Below are 20714 nucleotides of genomic sequence, written 5' to 3'. Positions count from 1 at the left end.
TCTAGATAGGAACGACAAAGAAACTCTATATATCCAAATTGCAGTTTGCAGCTAAAGTAGTAATTGCGGGAAATTTTACAGCTTTAAATGTACAAAATAAAAAAGAAGAAAATCTGAAACTTGAGTTATTCAGTAATGAATTATGCACTCAATCACAAATCTAGACTAAGAAAAATAAACAACATAATGAATGAAGGAAATAATAAAAATAAAAGTAAAGATGACTAACACAGAAATACACTAAATGAGTCTATAGGGATTTTTAACAAAACCAAAAGCTAATTCTATAAATTAAAACAACACAATAGAAAATGTATGGCAAAACTTCAAGAAAGAGAGAGAAGTGGGAATAGAAAATTGTTAGTCCCTAACACATTGATTCAGCCTTGGTTAAAATTAGAATAAATCATAGCCTACTCATTTCAATGTTAAATAATGAAAAAGTTCAGTTAGAGTGTTTGTGGATACAAGTGCTTTTTAGCCAGGTGGTGAAAAGTTTTTTTAAAAATTGTATCTATTTTTCACCTGTACTTTACCATAAAATTGCTTTTTTAGCTAGTTTATTTAAAAGAAATTCTCCTAAGAGGTTCTAACCGAAATGGTTTACATTTGTCTCATAAAATATAACTCTAAAGTTCAAGGTTATGATTGGTACAATGTATGTTTAAGTTGTGGTTTGTGGGAAATTGTATTAATTCATTTAGTATTTGTTATAGAAAGTTAAATTTACTTATAAACCTTGTAATGTATGTCCACTCAGTAAGCCTTCAAAGATCTTTTTGGAATTAAACTCAAGTGCCTAGGTTCTCTTGGAATTAGAAAATTGAGTATTTTTTATTGCATATATCTATGTAAGTAAAAATAAATGCTCATGATAAGATTAATTTTTTAAATATTCTATGCAATGAAGATTGGAAAAGGAGCATACTTACAGGTACAGTTAAAACAATATTATGAACAATTTTATTCTCACAATTAAAAAAATATATATATATATAAAACCACATAGGGCTTCCCTGGTGGCGCAGTGGTTAAGAATCCGCCTGCCAATGCAGGGGACACGGGTTCGAGCCCTGGTCCGGGAAGATCCCACATGCTGTGGAGCAACTAAGTCCGTGTGCCACAACTACTGAAGTCTGCGTGCCTAGAGCCCGTGCTCCGCAACAAGAGAAGCCACTGCAATGAGAAGCCCGCGCACCGCAACGAAGAGTAGCCCCCGCTCGCCGCAACTAGAGAAAGCCTGCGCGCAGCAACGAAGACCCAATGCAGCCAAAAACAAATAAATAAATAAATTTATAAAAAACAAACAGGGGCTTCCCTGGTGGCGCAGTGGTTGAGGATCTGCCTGCCAATGCAGGGGACACGGGTTCGAGCCCTGGTCTGGGAAGATCCCACATGCCGCGGAGCAAATGGGCCCGTGAGCCACAACTACTGAGCCTGCGTGTCTGGAGCCTGTGCTCCGCAACAAGAGAGGCCGCGACAGTGAGAGGCCCGCGCACCGCGATGAAGAGTGGCCCCCGCTTGCCGCAACTAGAGAAAGCCCGTGCACAGAAACGAAGACCCAACACACCCAAAAATAAATAAATAAATAAATAAATAAATAAAAATAAAATAAAATAAATAAAAAACAAACAAAAAACCCACATATATATAAATCACAAAACTGACTCCAGAAGAAGCAGAAAATCTGAGTATACCAATAATTATGAAGGAATTAAATCATTAGTCTAAATCTTCTCCCTAGGAAAGCATCAGCTCTAGATAGTTTTGTAGATTTCACCAAATCCTCAGGAAAGAGACAGAGATAATTCCTGTCTTACAAAACTGTTTTAGAGGATTAATTTTTTAAGGCAAAACTACTTAATTCATTTTAAGCATGAGTATAATACTGACCCAAACTGAACATTGATGATACAAAAAAATTATAAGCTTGTATAATTTATAAACACAGAAGCAATATTCTTAAAATATTGAAAATAATATTGTGTAAAAATACATCATGACTAAGTAGCATTTATCCCATGTATACAAAGACATTCAACATGAGATAAACTACTAACATACCATGTTAACAAAAGAAGGAATGTGCTATGATCAGTGAAATAGATCCCACAGAATAATGTGATGCAATTTAATGTTCAGTTATGATTCAAACAAGCTCTTAGCAGAGTGGAAGAGAAGGGCATGTCCCTGACTTGATTAGAAATGCCTTATTAGCTCTACCTGAACCCATCTCTCCTGCTTTATACTCGAGCTCATGTGCACTTTCACTCACTCAAGGACATAACTTCTAAAATCCTTGTCTTTGTCTTCTACATCATTTTTTCTCTTGCTATTGGATATTTTACATCAGCATATAAACATGCTATTTCTCCATCCTCTGTGTCCTTCTTTGTTTCTCTTGTGGCCACAGCCTCAGTTTTCTGCTTTCCTTTTTAACAAAACTCAGAAGAGTTAGCTGCTTTCACTGTGTCAGATGTCTCTCTCCATCCTGTCTTCAAATCCCCCAAAGAGGGTTTTGTCTCCATCATTCTACTGAACATGAACTCACCCCGGTTTACATTCGATGGTCTCTTCCGACCTCTGTCTCACCTGACCTGTCTACAGCCTTTGGCACCATTGTTCACTCTCCTCCAGTTACACATCCTGCATTCAGTTCCTAGGATGCCAGAGTCTTGGTTTTCCTCCTGCGTGGCTGTTCTTTCTCCCTCACCTTTCCTGGTTCCTCAGCTCTACAACCTCTTATTTTAGAGTGCCCCAGGGCTCAGTCCTCAGTTTTTATGGTTTCATCTACTCTCATGACTTTAAATACTTTCTATTTGCCAGTGTCTCTCAAATTTTTATCTCCAGCCAGACCTCTCTTATAAACTTTGTCAAATTGCCATCTCAGCATCGCTCCTTGGATGTCTAATCCACAGCTCAAGCTCTCCAGGTGTACGACCAGGCCACTCAAGGTGGCTGTTCTCTTGCTCTCTGTACATCCCCTGATTGTCCAGTGCCTGCTTCACCTACACCTACTCACCTGGCTGACCTTCCTACATACTTGCCCCAGACCCCAGCTGGTGACTGTTCTTATCAAAGGGACAGGGAGGGGCTGTGCCCCTCTGCTGGTTTCCCTGGTAACCCATGTGCCAACCTGACGTCAATTCCCCTATACCTGGTCATCTCCCCTTCCGCCCGGGAGTGAAGACTGCTACCATGTTCTGCCCACCTTGCGCTACACACAGTAGGGTGTCTCTCCAGGACCTGGTTTCCAGTGTGTAAGCGCCCGCATCCATTAAACCACTGATGTCTCTGTTGCTGACTCCGGGCTCTTTCTTCCGTCTTGAAGCTGGGCTGCCTGTGAGGGTGCAGCCCAACATCATGTCTGAAGTAAGACTTCTGCTCTTCTCGCCTTTAATCTGTTTAACCCCAGTCTTTCCTTCCCCGTTGAGACAACATGTATCTTTCTGGCTGTTTAAGCCACAAACATGAGCCTTTCTTGAGAGCTTACTTTCTCTCAAACATCACATCCAATTCAACAGAAAATCCAGAATTCAATTCTTATTTCTCACCTTCTCCACTGCTTTGAACCTTGTCTGAGAATTTCCCTCTACCGGGAGCGCTCTTTCCCCAGTGTTGGGCTGCACCCCACAGGCCTGCAAGCCCTGTACTAGCCCAGCCTCAAGACCGAAGAAAGAACCTGGAGTCAGTGACAGCAATGGTTTAATAGATGGGTGATCTTACACATCTGGAGCAAAGGGGTTCTGGAGGGACATCCCACCGCGGACGGCAGGCAGACGGGTAGCAGCAGTCTTTGCTCCTGGGGAAATAGGGGGACTACCAGTTATAGGAGAGTAATTGACATCAGATTGGCCATCGGTTACCAGGGAAACCAGCGGAGAGGCACAGCCCTCTTAGCGTCTTGGGCTAAGTATCTTCCTGGGGCGGAGGTCTTCCCTTTGTTAAACTATCAAAGGGGAGCCATTCTGATGTAAAGATAATAACCACCAGCTGGGAGGTGGGGGAATTATGTAGGTATTTACTGATTAGGCTCTACTACTAAGGGGGAAGGTCAGTCCTGTGAGCGGGGTGTAGGTGAAGCAGAACTGGTCCAGCAGGGGGATGGACAGACAGCAAGCAGTCGTCTTGGGTGGCCTGACTATACACCCAGATATCTGCAAGGTGAACCATTTCACCTCCTTCACATCTTTCCTCAAATATCACTTCATTAAGGTTTATTGCGATAACCCTACTTAAAATTACAGCCAGTACCCTCTGAGCCTAAACTCTCTAATCCTACTTTATATTTTTCTTATAGCGCTTATAATTGTTTAACACTGTATATGTAATATATACGAATATTTTTGTCTCTTGTTAGAATGGGACCTACGTGAGGAAAACAGTGTTTTTCTGTTTTGTATACTGTGTATTGCAAGCATCTAAACAGGCTCAGTCATATAGTAGGTTCTCAATAAACATTTGGTATGTGAATGAGTGTTAAGCATTTTACTGGAGGTACCAAACAAAAACAAGACAGAGAAAGAAAAGATGTTTTAGAGTTGGAAAGGAAGAGTGGCTATACTTTTTGATTTATTTAAGATGTAATTGCATAAATAGAAATCCAAAATAACTTATAACTTATAGACATAAAAAGTACAGTAGAGTTGCAGGATATAATCTGAGTATTTTAAAGGATATTCCTCTTTGCCAGGAATGATGGGTGAGAAAGTATAACAGGAAAGAAAATACTTATTTGCAATAACAACAAAAAATTATAAAAGGTACTTTGGAACACTCTAGCCAAAGATGTGTCGAACTCTTATGGAAAGAAATACAAAACTCATGAAGAGCATCAAAGAAGACCTCAATAAATAGAGAGATAGCCATTATTCTGATAGGAAAATTCAATATTATAATTATAATATATTTATATTATAATATATAATAAAATATATAATATAATTCTTCCAATTTGATCTTTAAATGCAATGAAATTCTAATCATAATCTCAAAGGACTTTTTGTGAAACTTAAAACATCATGTCTAGAGGCTGGAATAGAAGATGGCGGAAGAGTAAGACGCGGAGATCACTTTCCTTCCCACAGATACATTAGAAATACATCTACACGTGGAACTGCTCCCACAGAACACCCACTGAACGCTGGCAGAAAACGTCAGACCTCCCAAAAGGCAAGAAAATCCCCACGTACTTGGGTAGGGCAGAAGAAAAAAGAAACAACAGAGACAAAAGAATAGGGATGGGACCTGCACCAGCGGGAGGGAGCCGTGAAGGAGGAAAGGTTTCCACACACTAGGAGCCCCTTCTCGGGCGGAGACTGCGGGGGGCGGAGGGGGGAAGCTTCGGAGCCGCGGAGGAGAGAGCAGCCACAGGGGTGCGGAGGGCAAAGCGGAGAGATTCCCACACGGAGGCTCGGCGCCCAGTAGCACTCACCAGCCCGAGAGGCTTGTCTGCTCCCCCGCCGGGGCGGGCGGGGCTGGGAGCTGAGGCTCGGGCTGCGGTGCTAGCCCGGAGGGAGTCCGCGAAAAAGTCTGCAGCTGCTGAAGAGGCAAGAGACTTTTTCTTGCCGCTTTGTTTCGCGTGCACGCAAGGAGAGGGGATTCAGAGCGCCGCCTAAACGAGCTCCAGAGACAGGCGCGAGCCGCGGCCATCAGCGCGGATCCCACAGCAACAGGGGCGCGGAGGGAAAAACGGAGAGACTCCCGCACAGAGGCTCGGCGCCCAGCAGCACTCACCAGCCGGAGAGGCTTGTCTGCTCAGCCGCCGGGGCGGGCGGGGCTGGGAGCTGAGGCTCGGGCTTCGGTGCTAGCCGGGAGGGAGTCCGGGAAAAAGGCTGCAGCTGCCGAAGAGGCAAGAGACTTTTTCTTACCTCTTTGTTTCCAGGTGCGCGAGGAGAGGGGATTCAGAGCGCCGCCTAAACGAGCTCCAGAGACGGGCGCGAGCCGCGGTTGTCAGCGCGGACCCCAGAGACGGGCGTGAGACGCTAAGGCTGCTGCTGCCGCCACCAAGAAGCCTGTGTGCGAGCACAGGTCACTCTCCACACCGCCCCTCCGGGGAGCCGGTGCAGCCCGCCACGGCCAGGCTCCCGTGATCCGGGGAAAACTTCCCCGGGAGAACGCACGGCGTGCCTCGGGCTGCTGCAACGTCACGACGCCTCTGCCGCCGCAGGCTCGCCCCGCCTCCTCCGTACCGCTCCCTTCCCCCGGCCTCAGTGAGCCAGAGCCCCCGAAGCAGCTGCTCCTTTAACCCCGTCCTGTCTGGGCGGGGAACAGACGCCCTCAGGCGACCTACACGCAGAGGCGGGTCCAAATCCAAAGCTGAATCCCGGGAGCTGTGCGAACAAAGAACAGAAAGGGAAATCTCTCCCAGCAGCCTCAGGAGCAGCGGATTAAAGCTCCACAAACAACTTGATGTACCTGCACCTGTGTAATACCTGAATAGACAACGAATCATCCCAAATTCAGGAGGTGGACTTTGGGAGCAGGATATATTAATTTTTCCCCTTTTCCTTTTTTTGTGAGTGTATATGTGTATGCTTCTGGGTGAGATTTTGTGTGTATAGCTTTGCTTTCACCATTAATCCTAGGGTTAGGTCTGTCCGTTTTTTTTTGTTTGTTTGTTTGTTTTAACTTAAAAAATTTTTTTTCCTAATAAATGTTTTCTTAATAATTTTTTCCTTATTTTCTATTTTTAGAAATTAAAAAAATTTCTTAATAAGCTTTTTCATATTTTTTATTTTAAAAAATTAAAAAAATTTTTTCTTAATAAATTCTTTTCTTAATAATTTTTTTCTTATTTTTTACTATAAAAAATTAATAAATCTATTTTTAAAAATTAAAAAAAAATTTTTCTGAATACATTTATTCTTAATAATTTTTTTTTCTTATTTTTTATTATAATAGCTTTATTTTATTTTATTTTATCCTCTTTCTTTCTTTCTTTCTATTTTTTTCTCCCTTTTATTCTGAGCCGTGTGGATGAAAGGCTCTTGGTGCTCTAGCCAGGCATCAGGGCTGTGCCTCTGAGGTGGGAGAGCCAACTTCAGGACACTGGTCCACAAGAGACCTCCCAGCTCCACGTAATACCAAATGGCGAAAATCTCTCAGAGATCTCCATCTCAACATCAAGACCCAGCTTCACTCAATGACCAGCAAGCTTCAGTGCTGGACACCCTATGCCAAACAACTAGCAAGACAGGAACACAGCCCCATCCATTAGCAGAGAGGCTGCCTAAAATCATAATAAGGCCACAGACACCCCAAAACACACCACCAGACGTGGACGTGCCCACCAGAAAGACAAGATCCAACCTCATCCACCAGAACACAGGCACTAGTCCCCTCTACCAGGAAGCCTACACAACCCACTGAACCAAACTTAGCCACTGGGGACAGATACCAAAAACAATGGGAACTACGAACCTGCAGCCTGTGAAAAGGAGACCCCAAACACAGTAAGATAAGCAAAATGAGAAGACAAAAAACCACACAGCAGGTGAAGGAGCAGGGTCAAAACACACCAGACCTAACAAATGAAAAGGAAATAGGCAGTCTACCTGAAAAAGAATTCAGAATAATGATAGTAAAGATGATCCAAAATCTTGGAAATAGAATAGACAAAATGCAAGAAACATTTAACAAGGATGTAGAAGAAATAAAGAGGAACCAAGCAACGATGAAAAACACAATAAATGAAATTAAAAATACTCTAGACGGGATCAATAGCAGAATAACTGAGGCAGAAGAACGGATAAGTGACCTGGAATATAAAATAGTGGAAATAACTACTGCAGAGCAGAATAAAGAAAAAAGAATGAAAAGAACTGAGGGCAGTCTCAGAGACCTCTGGGACAACATTAAACGCACCAACATTCGAATTATAGGGGTCCCAGAAGAAGAAGAGAAAAAGAAAGGGACTGAGAAAATATTTGAAGGATTATAGTTGAAAACTTCCCTAATATGGGAAAGGAAATAGTTAATAAGTCCTGGAAGCACAGAGAGTCCCATACAGGATAAATCCAAGGAGAAACACGCCAAGACACATATTAATCAAACTATCAAAAATTAAATATAAAGAAAACATATTAAAAGCAGCAAGGGAAAAACAACAAATAACACACAAGGGAATCCCCATAAGGTTAACAGCTGATCTTTCAGCAGAAACTCTGCAAGCCAGAAGGGAGTGGCAGGATATACTTAAAGTCATGAAGGAGAAAAACCTACAACCAAGGTTACTCTACCCAGCAAGGATCTCATTCAGATTTGATGGAGAAATTAAAACCTTTACAGACAAGCAAAAGCTGAGAGAGTTCAGCACCACCAAACCAGCTTTACAACAAATGCTAAAGGAACTTCTCTAGGCAAGAAACACAAGAGAAGGAAAACACCTACAATAACAAACACAAAATATTTAAGAAAATGGGACTAGGAACATACATATCGATAATTACCTTAAATGTAAATGGATTAAATGCTCCAACCAAAAGATATAGACGGGCTGAATGGATACAAAAACAACACCCGTATATATGCTGTCTACAAGAGACCCACTTCAGACTGAGGGACACACACAGACTGAAAGTGAGGGGATGGAAAAAGATACTCATTGCAAATGGAAATCAAAAGAAAGCTGGAGTAGCAATTCTCATATCAGACAAAATAGACTTTAAAATAAAGACGATTACAAGAGACAAAGAAGGACACTATATAATGATCAAGGGATGGATCCAAGAGGAAGGTATAACAATTGTAAATATTTATGCACCCAGCATAGGAGCACCTCAATACATAAGGCAAATACTAACAGCCATAAAAGGGGAAATCGACAGTAACACAATCATAGTAGGGGACTTTAACACCCCACTTTCAGCAATGGACAGATCATCCAAAATGAAAATAAATAAGGAAACACAAGCTTTAAATGATACATTAAACAAGATGGACTTAATTGATATTTATAGGACATTCCACCCAAAAGCAACAGAATACACATTTTTCTCAAGTGCTCATGGAACATTCTCCAGGATAGTTCATATCTTGGGTCACAAATCAAGCCTTGGTAAATTTAAGAAAATTGAAATCGTATCAAGTATCTTTTCCGACCACAACGCTATGAGACTAGATATCAATTACAGGAAAAGATCTGTAAAAAATACAAACACATGGAGGCTACACAATATACTACTTAATAATGAAGTGATCACTGAAGAAATCAAAGGGGAAATCAAAAAATACCTAGAAACAAATGACAATGGAGACACGACGACCCAAAACCTATGGGACGCAGCAAAAGCAGTGCTAAGAGGGAAGTTTATAGCAATACAAGCCTACCTCAAGAAACAGGAAACATCTCGAATAAACAACCTAACCTTGCACCTAAAGCAATTAGAGAAAGAAGAGCAAAAAAACCCCAAAACTAGCAGAAGGAAAGAAATCATAAAGATCAGATCAGAAATAAATGGAAAAGAAATGAAGGAGACAATAGCAAAGATCAATAAAACTAAAAGCTGGTTCTTTGAGAAGATAAACAAAATTGATAAACCATTAGCCAGACTCATCAAGAGAAAAAGGGAGAAGACTCAAATCAATAGAATTAGAAATGAAAAAGGAGAAGTAACCACTGACACTGCAGAAATACAAACGATCATGAGAGATTACTACAAGCAACTCTATGCCAATAAAATGGACAACCTGGAAGAAATGGACAGATTCTTAGAAATGCACAACCTGCCGAGACTGAACCAGGAAGAAATAGAAAATATGAACAGACCAATCACAAGCACTGAAATTGAAACTGTGATTAAAAATCTTCCAACAAACAAAAGCCCAGGACCAGATGGCTTCACAGGCGAATTCTATCAAACATTTAGAGAAGAGCTAACACCTATCCTTCTCAAACTCTTCCAAAATATTGCAGAGGGAGGAACACTCCCCAACTCATTCTACGAGGCTACCATCACCCTGATACCAAAACCAGACAAAGATGTCACAAAGAAAGAAAACTACTGGCCAATATCACTGATGAACATAGATGCAAAAATCCTCAACAAAATACTAGCAAACAGAATCCAACAGCACATTAAAAGGATTATACACCATGATCAAGTGGGGTTTATTCCAGGAATGCAAGGATTCTTCAATATACGCAAATCAATCAACGTGATACATCATATTAACAAATTGAAGGAGAAAAACCATATGATCATCTCAATAGATGCAGAGAAAGCTTTCGACAAAATTCAACACCCATTTATGATAAAAACCCTGCAGAAAGTAGGCATAGAGGGAACTTTCCTCAACATACTAAAGGCCATATACGACAAACCCACAGCCAACATTGTCCTCAATGGTGAAAAACTGAAAGCATTTCCACTAAGATCAGGAACAAGACAAGGTTGCCCACTCTCACCACTATTATTCAACATAGTTTTGGAAGTGTTAGCCACAGCAATCAGAGAAGAAAAAGAAATAAAAGGAATCCAAATTGGAAAAGAAAAAGTAAGGCTGTCACTGTTTGCAGATGACATGATACTATACATAGAGAATCCTAAAACTGCCACCAGAAAACTACTAGAGCTAATCAATGAATTTGGTAAAGTAGCAGGATACAAAATTAATGCACAGAAATCTCTTGCATTCCTATATACTAATGATGAAAAATCTGAAAGTGAAATTAAGAAAACACTCCCGTTTACCATTGCAACAAAAAGAATAAAATATCTAGGAATAAACCTACCTAAGGAGACAAAAGACCTGTATGCAGAAAATTATAGGACACTGATGAAAGAAATTAAAGATGATACAAATAGATGGAGAGATATACCATGTTCTTGGATTGGAAGAATCAACATTGTGAAAATGACTCTACTACCCAAAGCAATCTACAGATTCAAAGCAATCCCTATCAAACTACCACTGGCATTTTTCACAGAAGTAGAACAAAAAATTTCACAATTTGTATGGAGACACAAAAGACCCCGAATAGCCAAAGCAATCTTGAGAACGAAAAATGGAGCTGGAGGAATCAGGCTCCCTGACTTCAGACTATATTACAAAGCTACAGTAATCAAGACAGTTTGGTACTGGCACAAAAACAGAAATATAGATCAATGGAACAGGATAGAAAGCCCAGAGATAAACCCACGCACATATGGTCACCTTATCTTTGATAAAGGAGGCAACCGTATACAGTGGAGAAAAGACAGCCTCTTCAATAAGTGGTGCTGGGAAAATTGGACAGGTACATGTAAAAGTATGAAATTAGAACACTCCCTGACACCATACACAAAAATAAACTCAAAATGGATTAAAGACCTAAGTGTAAAGCCAGACACTATCAAACTCTTAGAGGAAAACATAGGCAGAACACTCTATGACATACATCACAGCAAGATCCTTTTTGACCCAGCTCCTAGAGAAATGGAAATAAAAACACAAATAAACAAATGGGACCTAATGACACTTAAAAGCTTTTGCACAGCAAAGGAAACCATAAACAAGACCAAAAGACAACCCTCAGAATGGGAGAAAATATTTGCAAATGAAGCAACTGACAAAGGATTAATCTCCAAGATTTACAAGCAGCTCATGCAGCTCAATAACAAAAAAACGAACAACCCAATCCAAAAATGGGCAGAAGACCTAAATAGACATTTCTCCAAAGAAGATATACAGATGGCCAACAGACACATGAAAGAATGCTCAACATCATTAATCATTAGAGAAATGCAAATCAAAACTACAATGAGGTATCATCTCACACCGGTCAGAATGGCCATCATCAAAAAATCTAGAAACACTAAATGCTGGAGAGGGTGTGGAGAAAAGGGAACACTCTTGCACTGTTGGTGGGAATGTAAATTGATACAGCCACTATGGAGAGCAGTATGGAGGTTCCTTAAAAAACTACAAATAGAACTACCATACGACCCAGCAAACCCACTACTGGGCATATACCCTGAGAAAACCATAGTTCAAAAAGAGTCATGTACCAAAATGTTCATTGCAGCTCTATTTACAATAGCCAGGACATGGAAGCAACCTAAATGTCCATCAACAGATGAATGGATAAAGAAGATGTGGCACATATATACAATGGAATATTACTCAGCCATAAAAAGAAATGAAATGGAGGTATTTGTAATGAAGTGGATGGAGTTAGAGTCTGTCATACAGAGTGAAGTAAGTCAGAAAGAGAAAAACAAATACAATATGCTAACACATATATACGGAATCTAAGGAAAAAAAAAAAAAAAGGCCATGAAGAACCTAGTGGCAAGATGGGAATAAAGACACAAACCTACTAAAGAATGGACTTGAGGATATGCGGAGGGGGTGGGGTGAGATGTGACAGGGTGAGAGAGTGTCATGGACATATATACACTACCAAATGTAAAATAGATAGCTAGTGGGAAGCAGCCACATAGCACAGGGAGATCAGCTCGGTGCTTTGTGACCACCTAGAGGGGTGGGATGGGGAGGGTGGGAAGGAGGGAGATGCAAGAGGGAAGAGATATGGGAACATATTGTATATGTATAACTGATTCACTTTGTTATAAAGCAGAAGCTAACACACCATTGTAAGGCAATTATACTACAATAAAGATGTTTTAAAAAAAACCAAAAAAAAAAAATCATGTCTAAAATAAAATAGTAAATGAATAAGAATAGCCAAGACAGTTCTATAAAATAAGAACAAAGAGGAGAGACATTAGCATTTGTCAACATTCACTTTAAAGTTACAATAATTAAAATAATGTGGTATAGGTGTAAGAATAGACCAAAAAAAAAAAAAAAATCAGAGCAGAATAGAAGACCCAGAACCAGAGCCAAGCATTTAAAAAGTCTGATAATTTAATAAAGATGTTTTTAAAATCAATATGGAGAGTGAAAAGTGTTAAAAATGCATAATTCTTTAAATGCTAAATTCCTTAAAGGAAATTCCTTAAAAGAAATTGAAAGAGTCATTTCCTTTTCCTATGGAATAATGTATGGTCTCTTCTTCATCTACCCAAAACTCAATCCCACATGGATTTAATGCAAAACCATAAAATTATTTAAAGAACATATATGTAAATATCTTATGAACTTGAGAGAGGAAATAATTTTTTAAACAAAAAGTGAAACAAAAAAGAAGTCCACATGATAAATTAAAAGATGGATTACATTAATTTACATCACAATGAAATTTTCTGTATGGCTAAGATACTAGGACAAAGTAAAATACAAAAACCAACTGGAGGAAATATTTGCAACATTTATAAAGAAGAAGAGGTAAATATCCATAGAAAGAACTTTTAAAAAAACAATAACAAAATGACAAGCACAATAAAATGCTTCATGCAAATGATTCATGCAGGAAATTCACGGAAAAGAAAGTCTGCGTGACTAATAAACATATAAAGAAATGCTATATCTTATCAGTAATCAGTAAAATGCAAATAAAACAAGACACTATTTTCACCTATCTTATTAAAATATATTAACATGTATTATAATTAAGTCTTTTGTGCACAGTTCTCTTTACGTAATTTTCTGACTTTTTAAAATGTTTGCTTTACTCCTTAACCCTACACTCGGCTTAAAAAACAAATCAAGTATTTGTTTCAGGTGAGGAAATTGAAACTCATGCATCGCTAATAAAAATTTAAATTATCATTGCTATTTTGGAGAGTTGGCAATGTCTTGTAAAATTGAGAGAGTGCACACTAAATGGTTATTAAATAATAACTGATTCTAGCTAATACCCTCATGTGTGCACAAGGACATAAGCCCAGGAATCTTTATAGACACATGTTTTCTAATGTGGGAAGCCACCCCAAATGTCTATTAGTGGGGAATGGAAAAATAAATTCAGGTTTACATACATGAAGGAATTTTATATATAATTTAATATATGTTAGTCTCACTGATGAATAAAGAAATCTTTCCTATCTGAAGAAAATATGGACTCACATACGTATAGTACAAGTGGAAAAGCTTGGACAGGGGAAATACATACCAAATTCATGAAAATAATTGCTAAAAGGAAGTAAAAAGGAGAATAGGTTTGTAGAGAGGTCGACCTCATTTGTAATTCTCTCTGTATTATCAAATGATCGGAAACAAAAACAACGTTAAAGTCTTGGTGTTGTGTCCATGGATATTTGATGGGTTAGTGTCTGTATGGATATTTAGTTTTTTTGCTTTTTTCTGAAATAAAGCAAACCTAAAATGGAAGAGATTAGAAACAACTTCTGCCATTTCTAAGTTTACAGACTCTGTAGTTATCTAGAACTGGGTAACACACCATCTAAAAAAGCTGAGTAGTTTCAGCCAACCACTTATTTAGGTAACGATCAGCCGGTGGTTCTTTGGCTGTAGGCTTAGTCTTGGTTAATCTCTGTTGGACTCTGATGCGACTGAGGTGAGCTGGCTAGGGGCTAGGCCATACAGGATGGACTGCTGACATCCCAACGGCAAAGGAGTCCCGAGGCCAAGCCCATAATCAACGGGGAGGATGTCTCAGAGTCATGCATCTCAAGGGGATGTGGACGCAGGGAGGGGCAGAATCCTGTTATTTTTGAAACCTCTCCCCCACACCCTAACAATAGTGTGTAATGATGCAAGAAGAAAGTCATTAAAGAACTATAAATATACATGCCTCCAAACATATCAGTATATATTTTAAACAGAAAGACAGATATAATTACTTTGGATCTGGGGAAGAGTGCAGATTAAGGCAATTGGTAAAGAGTGAAAAGAATCACTAATACCCTTTTTAGACGTGTTATGATGCTTCTAACATGGTTATGGGTTTGGTGAGGACAAGATAAGAAAAAGACAGGTCGTCTGATTTCTTTCTTTTTTCTGTTTTCACCTCTGCTATCATCAGAGGGCTGGACTTTTCAGACAGCAGATTTTTCTTGGGAATGGACACCTAGATCATACTTCACATGTTTAATAAAAAATAAAGAGAGGAAAACACATTTACTTGTAGTAAGCAAACTACACAGTAACATAACATGGGAGGGGAGCTGAATGAAAATCAAACATTCAGGGCAAGCCCCGAGGGTACCGTTGCCACATCTCCCCCTGGATGTATAAAGCAGAGCTAGTTATATATATCTTTCAGCTTCCAGGCTTTTCAACATACTCTGTACAGAATCTCTCCTATTCTTAAAATCTGTAGTGATAGAGATTTCATATCCTGCTTTGAAAACATTCTCTGCACCTCACAGCCCTCACAATCAGTAATTTTTTTCTTGGGTCTAACCTATATTTGTATTGCTGCAACTTGCTAATTTCCTGTGAGGCTATGCCCTCTGTGGAGATGGTGACCATAATCCTCCCTATAATAGTCTTTCAGGGATCAGATAGAATAGACTGAATCCCTTTTACATTTCTGCACATCTCTCTTGAAAGACTGAGATTCAGGCCAGACATAATACAAGGGTCTGACCAATAGCATAAGCAGTGAAAGGATGAAAGTATTGCCAGTTTCTGTAGGCAATTCACACACTTATTAGCACAGATGGCTTTTACCTGTTTTTTTGTTTTCATTTTTTCTAGCAGTTCCAGAGGACGACCTCACTGGTAACCCACACTCTCTCCAATGTCAGGCATCCTCACTGTAATCCAGGGGCAGTGCAAAGCAATGGAGGGATCATGTCCTGGGAACCAAATATCCCAATTTAAGTTCAGACTCTATCACTTATTGGTTGTATGACCTTGGACAAGTGGCTTAAAATATCTGCCTTACTTTCTTGCAAGGATAATAAGACCTGCCTTTTACTCTCTTACTCTTGATGGAGAGGATTTAATAAAATAATGTTCCTGAAAAGCACTTTGCAGACTGTAAACCGATAAAGCTATGTAAAGTATTAGCTGTGTTCACAAACTCCTCGACACAAAGTTGCTTGATCCCAGTTCTCTAGAGTAGGTTTGAAAAAAATGTCAAAGTCACAAAAATGTTATCCCAGTGGAGTGTACGCTGTGGATTGGCTGGGTTTCTAAAGTTTGTCTCTAAGGCTGTCATTCATAACTTGGAATACACTTTTCATTATACTTTTCTTTGTAAATAATTCTATGAACAGGCAATGCTGAGGAATCTCACAAAGTTTACTGTTTCATTCAGCGAACACAGAGCCCCTAGTCTGTGTTCAGTAAAGGAGATAGAAAGATGGGGAGAAGGTCTCCATCCTTGGAAGTCCTCAGTTGAAGGAGAGAGCCTAAGAAGCAAATTATTGCAAATCATGTGCAAAATACTGTGACCAAGACGTGCACAGGTGCTAAACTACTCAACTGCTCTTCATTATAAAAACAGGAGAAAGGTGGGCCTCCTTAAAGATGGCGAGACGGCCCTCCAAATGTTCCTCTTTGTCTGCTCCCTCAGCCTCTGCACTTTCCCCTCCACTGTGTCCTGCCCGGGAGAAATCACGTCCAGACTTTGACATGAATGGGGCTGTTTCTCATCCCCGTGAGGTTGCCCACACTGCTCTTCCCCTGACACACCCTTCCCTGCACCCTGTCTAGAGCGATCACGTGTAACTCAAGGCGGAGCTGAGGCCTCACTTTTTTTTTAAATTACATTTTCCTTCTCTGTTGCTCTCTGCAGCCCCTTGGGTCCCCACTGGCCCCAATATGATGCAAATATAACAGCAGGATTTTGGATGAATTGTCTTCACAGAAATGGAAGCTGGGGTGTAGAGGATGATGGTAATAAGGCAAGTTCTCAAAGTTGAATGAGCAAAGGGGAAATGATCCGGAGGTCAACGATGAGGTGAATGGAGAGGACGGGGTAGATACAGTTCAGCCACCTGGTTCCTAAGGCTTGGCGATTTTGAGGAATAAAAAGTGATTTTGTGGAAGCAACAGAGAGCAAGGAGTATAGAGCCGGAGGTTTGTGGGGGGCGGGCAGGGAAAGAGAAGATGCAGTCTCCACTTGAGAGAAGAACTCAAGAGGTAACATCTTCCAGAAAAGCACATGAATGTCACTTTTAGAGAAGGAACTCAGGATGCAGGGGGATTTCTACGGACAGACTCTAAGTTCTAGACCAGAGCATAAAGGGTGTTGGAGAGAGATGCAAGATTGGACCAGAGTAACAGCTATTAAAGGGATTTGGAGATTGGGTCTGGGTGACAGAGGTTTATCTGGGAGGTGGGACCTGGGTTGGAGTCAGGTGATCAGGAATGTGACACACCTTGTTTGGGCAGTGGCTGCAAGACACACCCATGGGAATCCTTCATCGCTTTGAGATGTTCAGATTGAAACCTGGAGCAGAGACTCAGGACGCTGGGCTGGCAACACCTGTGATGTGAGGCTTGTGAACTGCTGCTGTGCCTCCTGCCGTGTCGAGGAGACTGTCCTGCAGGGAAAATAAATCCAACGTGCAAAGAAAAGTAGGTTTAAAAGGTGAGAGAAGCCTGCCCTGGGGACACGGGATTCCCAGTCCCAGGCTGACAGCCAGCTGTAGCCCTGCTCGTGGAGTGACACAGAGCTTGCAATAAGTTCCTCTTCTTGCCCAAAGTAATTCAATTTGCCTATCTCTCCATTACAACCAAAGGAGTCTTAACACATTAATCTAATTTACAAAGAAAGGAATCATTGGCAAAATTTGCTCCTTTATTATTACCCACAAATTACTTGTGACATGCCTCAAAACCAGCTGTGACAGGGCTAATTAGTACAGACCGTTGGGAGCCACTTGCCTGCAAACACAGAAGAGGGGACTCCGGCCATGTCCCCAGAGCCGAGAGCTCATGCCATTTTCTTACCGTCTCCTCCGGGGAACACAGGGCTCCCGGGAGAAAGAGCAGCCTTCCTGTGGTCTGTGCCACTTTAGTGTGGGGCTTGTGTGATTGGTGCCCACCTGGATGTGATGAGTTTGGTTTCTCACTGCGTCTGAATCACTTCCTGGTGAGGTGCCTTGACCTGAACTCTCCTGCGGAGACTCTTTTTTTCAGTTGAAGTCTAGTTGATTGATTTAATACAATGTTGTGTTAATTTCTACTGTACAGCAAAGTGGTTCAATTATACATATATATATATATATATATACACACACACATTCTTTTTTATATTCTTTTCCATTATGGTTTATCACAGGATATTGAATATAGTTCCCTGTGCTATACAGTAGAACTTTGTTGTTTATGCATTCTCTATATAATAGTTTGCATCTACTAATCCCAAACTCCCAATCCATCCCTCCCTCCATCCCCTCCCCCTTGGTAACCAGAAGTCCGTTCTCTATGTCTGTGAGTCTGTTTCTGTTTTGTAGATAGGTTCATTTGTGTCATATTGTAGATTCCACATATAAGTGATATCATGCGGTATTTGCCTTTTTCTTTCTGACTTACTTCACTTGGTATGATAATCTCTAGTTGCATCCATGTTGCTGCAAATGGCATTATTTCATTCTTTTTTATGGCTGAGTAATATTCCGTTTTATATATATATATATATATATATATATATATATATATATGCCACATCTTCTTTATCCATTCATCTGTCGATGGACATTTAGGTTGCTTCCATGTCTTGGCTATTGTAAATAGTGCTGTTATGAATATGGGTGCATGTATCTTTTCGAATTATAGTTTTCTCTGGATATATGCCCAGGACTGGGATTGCTGGATCATATGGCATCTCTATTTTTAGTTTTTTAAGGAACCTCCATACTCTTCTCCACAGTGACTGCACCAATTTACATTCCCACCAACAGTGTTGGAGGGTTCCCTTTTCTCCACACTGTCTCCAGCATTTGTTATTTGTAGACTTTTGATAATAGCTATTTTGACCAGAGTGAGGTGATACCTCATTGCAGTTTTGATTCTGCAGAGTCTCCTAAATCCTAAGTCCATCTCACAGCCACAGCTTCCGTGGAAACATCCCCAAACACCAACTTCATGGAGAAACACGCTTCTTGAGGCCCCATCTTAGAGGGATGATATTAAAAGTAATCTCCATGACTTTCATATTGTGTTAGGTGCCCAGTGATGCAGGCTCATGACACATAATCTTCCTCAGAAGATTAATTAACGACAACTTGTGAGGGAGAGTAGCGGACAGCAGAGTCTCTGAGCTCCGGTAGTTATTCCATGGTCTTGTGTAATCAACCTGCTTCTGGGACAAAGGGGAGGAGAGAAGAGGGGCCTCCAGAGTCCTTCATCTGAAGCCCAAGGTCTGTTTTCCCCCAGTGTTCCATGCTCTTTTCTGGAGAAGACATTCAAGTCCATTCTGTTCCCAGGGGCCCCACTCTGAATAGTAACATCCTCTATCTGTGAACCTCTCTCACACTGAGAGAAATAACTACTTTTAAATGACTACTTTTCTTCCACACGTGGGAAATGGAAGTCCCAGTGTTAGCACTGATTTGGTGTCACGCATTAGTGATGGCGCCAATCTGAACATCTAAATGATATCCTTACGACCTGCTCTACCAGTTTTGGTTGCAAATACATCCATATCTCTTTTCTATTTGCAGTTAGTGACCCTCAGGCCCACATTAATGGGAGGTAGTGCCTCCCTCTCTAAACAGCGTCCCACCCTGAATTACCCAAGACCCCAGGCACCTACTCAGCCCAATAGAAAGTGAGGGGAGGAAGTTCTTCTCTCAGTTCCGTGCCAGAAAAAGACATGAGTCCCCTGCCAGACTGCCACCTCCTCGGCCTGGCCTCACTGCTAAGATCCACAACACTCGTCTGTGCCGCAGAAAGGCCTTCACCAGGCACACCACCTGCCTGCCCTGCAGTGGGGCCGCATGCATGGCCTCTGAAGTTACTGCTTCCTTGGTCCCGGGCACCCGCTCAGGTGCTTTCCTGCAGAGCACTGCCACTGCCAGCTCCTCCCAGGACGCTTGGTTCTGAGCAAGCATCCCCTGTCCAGATTTGTCTCCTCTCGGGACAATGCCCGTCCTGGCCACCAAGTCCTGCCCGGGCCCATCTGTGCTCCCAACCTCCTGTGTGACAGAGCTGCTCACGCTTCTCTGATGCAAGGTGACTTCTACTTAAGGACCAAACTGGGTATTAGGGATCGATGCTTGTTACGGGAAGGGAGAGGAATGGCGCATGGGGAGAGGTCCCAATGACACAGGCTGGGACCTGGGACCCTTTGCTGCAGTGCTTGCACCTGGACACACCTCTCCTTCAGCAACAAAATACTCAGAACCTGTAAGGGACTAAAAATAACTGCATGCATGCACAGTTGAGGCAAATTCTGGACACAAGATACAAAACAACCAAAAAAAAAAAAAAACCCAACTGCCAATTCTGAAGAGCTGGGAGCAAAAGTGGGGTACTGAGCATGCCCCCTGCACACAACACCACCAGAGGGGTGGGCAAAACACCTAAGCCACCCCTCCAGCCCGACCCCTGGACACGCCCCTACCCTCACCCCACATAAGGAACCAGCCCCCCCCCTCAGGGAACACATGAGCAAGAGAACGTGTTGTCTGTTCTCGCCCCCCCTGCTGCAGCAGGGGCCCCAGGAAAGCCTGGTCTGAATTTCTTGTCTGGCCTCTAGTCAATTTCCATTCACTGGGGGAGGCCAGGAACCCTGGTCGGTATCGACAAGCAGGATTCAGGCCCCAGAAAGCCTGGTCAGGGCCCTAGAGAGAGTACTGCCCTCAGAGCGCTCCACTTCCATCCTGCTTCACTGTTGCCACACGTGGGTTGCTCCTGGTGAGCCGTGGCCTGCAGCAGGGGGCTCTGAGCCCTGGTGGCAGATCCCG

Source organism: Balaenoptera borealis, assembly GCF_965194805.1.
Source record: "Balaenoptera borealis genome assembly, chromosome: 11".
Classification (NCBI taxonomy): domain Eukaryota; kingdom Metazoa; phylum Chordata; class Mammalia; order Artiodactyla; family Balaenopteridae; genus Balaenoptera; species Balaenoptera borealis.
The sequence above is the reverse complement of the archived record's forward strand: the minus strand, read 5'-3'. Positions refer to the sequence as shown.